The 9,025-nt window shown below is 45.7% G+C and overlaps 1 protein-coding gene across 4 annotated transcripts in view; it reads left to right on the top strand.

The window, feature by feature from the left end:
- Positions 1-208: 208 nt before the first annotated feature.
- Positions 209-9,025, top strand: part of SIDT2 (SID1 transmembrane family member 2) — a 114,765-nt gene continuing 105,948 nt past the window's right edge. For all 4 annotated transcript variants that reach the window (XM_073602376.1, XM_073602375.1, XM_073602374.1 and 1 more), the window contains exon 1: positions 209-361. The gene's annotated coding sequence lies outside the window, so the exon portion shown is untranslated. The remainder of the gene's footprint in view (positions 362-9,025) is intronic.

Below are 9,025 nucleotides of genomic sequence, written 5' to 3'. Positions count from 1 at the left end.
ATACTACCCATGGAAGCAGCGGCTGCTATTCTCCAGCGCTGGGTGGACTGTACGGAGTGTCCTGTCAGTAGGTGGTGACGTCCTGAGCTCATCACAAATGTCTCCGATAGTAAACATTGCCCGAACACGTGACCTTCCTATTAACATTTCGTCACTTCGCCTTCTGAAATGTCCAAACAAAGTCTTCCCCTCCCCTTCCGCCTGCATCCACCATCGACCCATCCAATAGTGTGCGGCTCCGCCTAGGATGTCAGCGGAGGCTCCGCCCATCATTGCTGTGCTCTTCCAGCTGTACAGAGGCAGTACTGGGGGCGGCGGGCAGGTAGCGGCGGAGGGGGAGGAGGATGAGGAGAGGGGAGAGGTAAGTGATTGGGACGTGACTACATGGAATGCCAATAATCATCATCACACACATAGCGGGGTCACCGGGGGACAGTGATGTAGTGTTAGGCTTTGTGTTGTGTGATGGAGGGAGGTGTACACACCTGCTGGTATGATTCCTGTGGACACAGATCTCTGCTCATACCTGTCTATGGTGATGGGGGGAGGTGTACACACCTGCCGGTATGATTCCTGTGGACACAGATCTCTACTCATAGCTGTCTATGGTGATGGGGGGAGGTGTACACACCTGTCGGTATGATTCCTGTGGACACAGATCTCTGCTCATACCTGTCTATGGTGATGGAGGGAGGTGTACACACCTGTTGGTATGATTCCTGTGGACACAGATCTCTGCTCATACCTGTCTATGGTGATGGAGGGAGGTGTACACACCTGTCGGTATGATTCCTGTGGACACAGATCTCTGCTCATACCTGTCTATGGTGATGGAGGGAGGTGTACACACCTGCTGGTATGATTCCTGTGGACACAGATCTCTGCTCATAGCTGTCTATGGTGATGGGGGAGGTGTACACACCTGCTGGTATGATTCCTTTGGACACAGATCTCTACTCATAGCTGTCTATGGTGATGGGGGGAGGTGTACACACCTGCTGGTATGATTCCTGTGGACACAGATCTCTACTCATAGCTGTCTATGGTGATGGGGGGAGGTGTACACACCTGCTGGTATGATTCCTTTGGACACAGATCTCTACTCATAGCTGTCTATGGTGATGGGGGGAGGTGTACACACCTGCTGGTATGATTCCTGTGGACACAGATCTCTACTCATAGCTGTCTATGGTGATGGAGGGAGGTGTACACACCTGCTGGTATGATTCCTGTGGACACAGATCTCTGCTCATACCTGTCTATGGTGATGGGGGAGGTGTACACACCTGCTGGTATGATTCCTGTGGACACAGATCTCTGCTCATACCTGTCTATGGTGATGGGGGAGGTGTACACACCTGCTGGTATGATTCCTGTGGACACAGATCTCTGCTCATACCTGTCTATGGTGATGGGGGAGGTGTACACACCTGTCGGTATGATTCCTGTGGACACAGATCTCTACTCATACCTGTCTATGGTGATGGGGGAGGTGTACACACCTGCTGGTATGATTCCTGTGGACACAGATCTCTGCTCATACCTGTCTATGGTGATGGGGGAGGTGTACACACCTGTCGGTATGATTCCTGTGGACAAAGATCTCTACTCATACCTGTCTATGGTGATGGGGGAGGTGTACACACCTGCTGGTATGATTCCTGTGGACACAGATCTCTGCTCATACCTGTCTATGGTGATGGGGGAGGTGTACACACCTGTCGGTATGATTCCTGTGGACACAGATCTCTGCTCATACCTGTCTATGGTGATGGGGGAGGTGTACACACCTGCTGGTATGATTCCTGTGGACACAGATCTCTGCTCATACCTGTCTATGGTGATGGGGGAGGTGTACACACCTGTCGGTATGATTCCTGTGGACACAGATCTCTGCTCATACCTGTCTATGGTGATGTTCATGCTTCTCCCCAGTCATGTCTGCAGCTTGTGTGTTGTCTGTAGGAGGCTTTGTACCCATTGGGGGAGGGGCTCATCACAGCTTTCTTTATGGATGTCTTCATTGGGCCACACAGCTAATTCTACAGGATCTAAACTCTCTATCAGCATGAACTATATGTAACCCTTGTGCTGATAACATTAGTAGATATTTCATATCTCTGTGTTTCTATACCTTTTTTTTGCATTTCTTCAGTTACTTTACTTCCTGTTTTCTGGCTAAAACGATGTCCTGTGTCTTCGGGGGGGGGGGGGGACTTTCACAGCTGAACACCCTCCTGCCTGCCTATCAAAATCGGTGACCCGTCAGATTAGGTAACAGAAGTGACGTTCAGTCAGCTGCGCATGCGTTCCACCTCTACCAGGTTTGGTCATCTGACAGAACACCTGCAGCGGACATCTTACTACACCCAGCTACATCGTGAATGTCACAGTCATTTTTAGCAATAAAGTGAGCGGATATAAATATAGTATATTGACATCTGTGATGCTGTTTGGATGGTACATTTTGAAAGAAGCTGGACGCCAGCAGTAGGAAGGTGGCGGTGGCCATGTTGGTACACCCCGCACTGATCAGCACTAATCCTTTAGGCTTATAAAATGAAACATCCAAACAGCATCACAGATCTCAATATACTATAGTTATTTATATACGCTCACTTTATTGGTAAAATTACTGTGACATGTAAGATGTCCGCTGCCTTCTACTGACTGCAGTTGTTCTGTCAGATGAGCAAACCTGGTAGAGGTCGAACGCATGCGCAGCTGACGGAACGTCACTTCCGTTACCCAATCTGACGGGTCGCCTATTCTGACAGAACACCTGATCTAAGAGCGGATGGATTCCAGGAGGTAAGGCTCGGTTCACACTTGTGCGATGCAGGTACCCTGCGAATCCACTGCGGGTTCCTGCATCGCACCCGACTCAAACTGTCATATGCGAACTGCGGGGAGTGTCAATACATTGTTAATGACACCCCCATTTCAGCTGGCATATCACACTGCGAACTGTCACTTTGGACATGCTAGGGGGGTCTTTTTTTAAGTGATTTCTCACCACAAAAATATCATGGGGACATGGATGGTTTCAGTTACAGTTTAATATCTGTACAGCGCAGATGTTCTCTAATGAAGTACAAGAGCTGCCTGTAGCCTAGTCAGGTATAAGCTGTGTGTAACATAGATATGAGTTAGAATGGTGGCTGGGCCTTAACACTGACTATGCAATATGTGTATCCAGGTGGCCCACTTTTCTGTGCTGTGTGCTCCCGACACATTTAACTGAGCTATCTCTGATGGGCTTCCAGCCACTGTTTGTGATTGGAAGCTGGAGGGGTGGGACCCCCAATCATAAGATTGCTATGACAGCCAATCATAGTGGATATGTGCTCCAGCTCCTGTCATTCAGAACACCTTAAAGCAAAGTTCCACCCAAACGTTGTTCCCACCCTCCCCTGCCACATTTGGCACTTTTTGGTCACGAGCGGATACCTGTCTAAACCAGGTACCCGTTCTCATTTCCGGATCGTTGTGCAGCAATCTATAGATCTATATTTATAGATATATCTATATAATCTATATCTGGCCGAAGGGTTACATAGTAGGTGAGGCTGAAAAAAGACACAAGTCCATCAAGTCCAACCTATGTGTGTGATTATGTGTCAGTATTACATTGTATATCCCTGTATGTTGCGGTCATTCAGGTGATTATCTAATAGTTTCTTGAAGCTATCGATGCTCCCCGCTGAGACCACCGCCTGTGGAAGGGAATTCCACATCCTTGCTGCTCTTACAGTAAAGAACCCTCTACGTAGTTTAAGGTTAAACCTCTTTTCTTCTAATTGTAATGAGTGGCCATGAGTCTTATTAAACTCTCTTCTGCGAAAAAGTTTAATCCCTATTGTGGGGTCACCAGTACAGTATTTGTATATTGAAATCATATCCCCTCTCAAGCGTCTCTTCTCCAGAGAGTATGTCCTTCTTTGTACTCGCTCCATTTCCAGTACATCCTTCCTGAGGACTGGTGCCCAGAACTGGACAGCATACTCTAGGTGCGGCCGGACCAGAGTCTCGTAGAGCGGGAGAATTATCGTTTTATCTCTGGAGTTGATCCCCCAGGGTTGGGTCCCTGGCCTTCTGGCCTAGATTTGTGTGATTCCTGTCCTTTTCAGTCTTTCGGGAAGGAAAGTCTGCCCTTTTTCAGGGTTATTGAGGGGAATTCGCCGGTACTTCCCGAATGTAATTAGGTGGGAGCGATGGTGGAGTCCTACGCCAAAGGGGTTCTCCCCATAAGCTCTCAGTGTTCTGATGCCTTCCTGGTCGGGATGGGACTGCACCGGTCTGGCTGTTGGCCAGGGTTGGGGAAAAGCCTTGGTGCATGTACCCCTGGAGTGGCAGTCCAAGGGTGCCATAATTCTCACTGTGAGGGAGAGAACACTTTGAGTTTTGTTGGCACCTTGGTCACTGCACCATACACACTTTTTTCACACCTGCCTCTTGGGCCGGGCCTTTTGTCTAGGACCAGAGGATTTTTTTATTCCTGGCCGAAGGGCTGGCCATTGTCTTGCACAATGGTCACTTTCACTTACCTCCACTTCCTTCTTCCCCACTTTCTTTTTTTGTTTACCTTGTGTTGTCACTTTTTTGTATTTTTTTTGTTCATTGTGTACACTGTTTTCTCACTGTGTGACGGGTAGGGTGTGGGTCCTCGAGCCTACCCTGAAAGTCTTGGGAGGGGGTGGACATGACCCTCTCTCATGAGGTCTCCCTTTGGGTGAGCCCCACCAAGTACTTGGGTGGGTCTATTTTGGCAGACCCTCCAGAGAACGGGGTCTGTCTGGTTTTGGCCAGATGGGCCATAGTGAGTACCTCAGTCCCCATCTGGAGCCTAATGCCCCGGGGGACCAGGGTAAGGTCCTTCCTAGGGAGGGCCGTAGTACACCCGTTGCATGTTTTGTGTCACTCTTTGTGTGTGCACTTTTTTTTGGCACCGGGTGGAGTTTTTGGGTGTGTTTCAAAAACAAAAACAAAAAAAGTGTCTGTAGGAGCCTGACCATCCATTGATCATGGAGGCAATGCTTTGCAGGCTCTGGGGGAAATAATTTAAAGAGTCCAAGATCATTTTATTGTTGATAAAAAAAAGGTAATATAAAAACAGCCAATGTCCCCTTCATCAAGTCTAGAAGAATAAACATAAAATAGAGTTATAATGATCAAAAATGATGTCTAAAGTATGCATATGAGTATATACCACAAATTCTTGTACATAACATAATAGCATCAGACTTCTCACATGAATTTCAGTTGTCGCAGTTAAATTATAAATTTTACAAGGATACAAATGATATATGTAGTAAAACATCAAATAAAAGAAGTAGATATATAAAATGTAAACATATACTAAATTGCATCAAAAAGAATATGTGCAAAAAAAAAGTAAAGAAAAATCAAGCTGCTGAAGGCTCTACACTAAGGGTCCTTTCACACAGACTTTCCGATCGGGTCCGCCTGTCAGTTTTTCAGGCAGACCTGATCGGACACTCCATTCACCCCTATGGGGCAGCGGATGTCAATGGTGACATGTGCGCTGCTATCTGATCCGATCCTGTCCGTGAAATCCAGATGGATGGAGACCCTATTTTCCATCCGTCTGGCAGATCGGATCAGATGAAAATGGACAGGCGGTTTGTTTTCATCCGATCTCCCCATAGAGGAGGGTGGGGCTCTGACCGGTCCGTCTCAGCACAGTGAGAGAAGATGGACTTGGATCAGCAGATCGATCCCCCGGTGAGCAAGAGGACACCAAACTGCTAAAATAAGACTAAGGCTCGATTCACACTAATGAGTTTTTTTTTTGCTCCATTTTGCAGAAATGCAGGGAATTTTTTTTAACATCGGTTCCTATGGAACACGTTTACATCAATGTGTTTTTGGAAAGGGCTAGGGACTTTTTTTTTCCCACAAAATGCAGCGTTTTGCATGTAATAGACTTCAATGGACCCTCTTCTAAAACACAAGTACCACGTTTTTTCAGCGATTTGCGTTTTTTACACTGTATATAGCTGGTTGCTATGGAGAGGGACGGGAAGCCGGCTGCCGCATCTTTAACAACCGATGAGTCATCAGCTGTCAGAGGGCTTCCCTGCTAACAGCTGAATGTAAAAAAAAAACAAAAAAAACCAGCGCTTGTCCCCTCCCTTTTCTGACCTGCTGGGCGGCGCTCAGATAAGGGTCTGGTACGGATTTTGGGGGGGCACGCCATTTTTGTTTTTCAATTTTGGCGTGGGGGGTTCTCTCTGAATCCATACTAGATCAAAGGACCTGGGGGGGTACCCCACGCTGTTTTTTTTTTTTTTTTTTTTTTTTCCCACTTTTTTTGAGCTGGCAATTTTTTTTTTTTTTTTTTTTCTTGCATTCAGCTGTCAGCGGGGAAGCCTGCTGACAGCTGATGACTCATCAGTTGTTAAGGATGCAGCAGCCGGCTTCCCGGCCCCCTCCTTAGCAATCAGCTATATACAGTGTAAAAAAAGAAAAAACATAAATCATGGGAAAAACGCGTGTCCACAGACACGGCAAGCACTGCAGAAACGTTTAAAAGCAACATGCATAGATGTGAATCGAGCCTTAATGGCTACTGAAATAAATACAGAAATCACATTACTAATTGGCTACTGGTATAAAATACTAAAAAAAACACTCCTAAAATAAGCTGCCAAAGTAAGACTAATAAGTGGTAAAATATTAAGAACTAAAAGAAATTAGGAAACCGAGTTGCTGAAATAAGATTAATTGGCAGCTCCATTGAAATGAGTATGTCTTCATATAGAGGGGAGCAGCAGCTGCTGAGTGATATTATGTTCCAGTAGTGTGTTGAACAGACTCAAAGGTGAAATATTTTCACTTGTAAAACCTGTTCTAGGAATAAACTGGATCATATCTGAGCTGTTCCTGCTTCGCCTTGATTAAAAAAAGACAGTTCTTACAGTGTCTCATCATATTTGCAGTAGAGTTGTTACTTTTCCCCCCTTAGTGCCACTTTGCTTTTTTATAAGCATCCAGCAGGGGGAGTTCTCGGCTCCTTTTCCAGTTTCTTTTTACTCGGGTCGGAATTTGAGCTCTTGGTAAGAAAGAGGAATTAACTTCAATAACTTCAGATAGAACACAGGAGAAAGGAGATGGTTTTGTGCTTAGAGAGATAATGACAGCTTTTGTCTCTGGTGCTTTGAATGTCAATATACAGTCCACTGCTGGGACTAATGGTGGATGGCTTTTCAATAGAAATGAATAAGGATTTTTGGTTCAGCCTAAAGACTGTGAGGAGACGGTTCCACTCATTGTAGGCCCCACAGCAAAGATGTATTAGGAGTGTGGATGCATAAGTGCAATATATGTATAAGGTAAATTGTGCCGTGCTCCAAAACTATTGAGCAAAACACCAAAAGTGCTCAGAAGTAAAAGTTTAATACAATATCCCCTCCAAGTCATTAAAGCGGCTCTTCAGTCATCTTTTTCAACCTTCCATCTATTAAATCTTCTGCCCTTGTTGTTTTAACATTGGATAGAAAGCCGGAGTGCTTTCACACTGAGGCGCTGCGCTGGCAGGGTGTCAAAAAAAGTCCCGCAAGCAGCTTTTTTGCAGCGCTTTAGGAGCGGTGAATACACTGCTCCTAAAGTGCCCCTTCCCATTGAAATCAATGGAAAGTGCCTGCAAAGCGCCTTGGCAGCGGCGCTTTGTGGGCCCTTTAAACCCTTTATTTGGCCACTAGTGGGGGTTAAAAGCGCCCCGCTAGCGCTTGAAAAACGCTGGTAAAGCGCCGCTAGTTTAAGCGGCGCTTTGCCAGCATTTTTTGGGTGCTGGCAGTGTGAAAGGGCTCTTAAAGCACTCTGGGATGGCTTCTTTCAGTCGCTTTTTTTAACGCTAAAGTGCCTGAAAACGCCCCAGTGTGAAAGGGGTCTTAGAATAAAGATCACGATTTTCTCACAATTCGTACGGTGTAACCTCTTTCACATTATACAAAAAATTGGGCTAATTTTACTGTTTAGTTTTTTTTTTAATTCATTAAAGTGTATTAAAAAAAAAAAAATTGCGTTTGAAAGACCGCTGCGCAAATATGGCGTGACATAAGATATTGCAACAACCACCATTTTATTCTATAGGGTCTCTGCTAAAAAAAAATATATATATATCTCATGTTTGGGTGTCCTAAGTAATTTTCTAGCAGAAAATGATGATTTTTACTTGTAATCAACAAATGTCAGAAAAGGTTTGGTCTTTTAAATGGTTAAACTTCCTTCATTTACACGCTGGAGTTCTTTCCTTTGATAAAAGAACGAAAAGATACTTTGTTTCTACTTATTTGCTTGTTGTGATTACATTTGGCAGCCTGCCTGGATTTATTTTTTTTTCCCAGCTGTGAGAACTCTCTGCACTTGTTAAAGTGGGATTCCCATTTAAAAAAAAAAAAAAAAATTAAAAGTCAGCAGCTACAAATACTGCAGCTGCTGACTTTTAATCGGACACTTACCTGTCCCAGGGTCCAGCGATGGAAGAAGCCCCGCTCGTCCCCCCCCCCCTCCGCTCGGCGGCGCCGGCATTTCAACTGTGGGGCACCCACTGCGCATGCGTGAACTGCGTTGCGCACCGTCACTGGCCCCGCAATCATCTGGGACAGGTCACATGCCCCAGATGATTGACAAGAGGGAGGGTGAAGAGGTGATCTCCCTTCCTGCGCCGAGGGAAGTGACGTCAGGAGCCCAGGCACCGAAGGAGGCAGACTACGAGGGACCCCCTAGCAACAGGCATTTAGAGGTGAGTGAGAAAAAAAGAAATTTCTTCAAATGTTTTTTATTTTTTTATTTTTTTTAAGAACATTACTATTTTTTTTTTTGGGGGGGGGGGGGGTGGAACTCCACTTTTAACAGTTTTTCTTTGTTTCTGTTAAAACTTTTTTGTAAATAAGTACGTTTTCTTCTTCAATGACGGGCACTGATACGGCGGCACCGATGAGGTGGCACCAATGAGGTGGCACTGATAAGCTGGCACTGGCGGGCACTGATGATGGGCACT

Source organism: Aquarana catesbeiana, linkage group LG10, assembly GCF_042186555.1.
Source record: "Aquarana catesbeiana isolate 2022-GZ linkage group LG10, ASM4218655v1, whole genome shotgun sequence".
NCBI lineage: Eukaryota > Metazoa > Chordata > Amphibia > Anura > Ranidae > Aquarana > Aquarana catesbeiana.
This window is presented reverse-complemented; position numbering and strand designations above follow the sequence as displayed.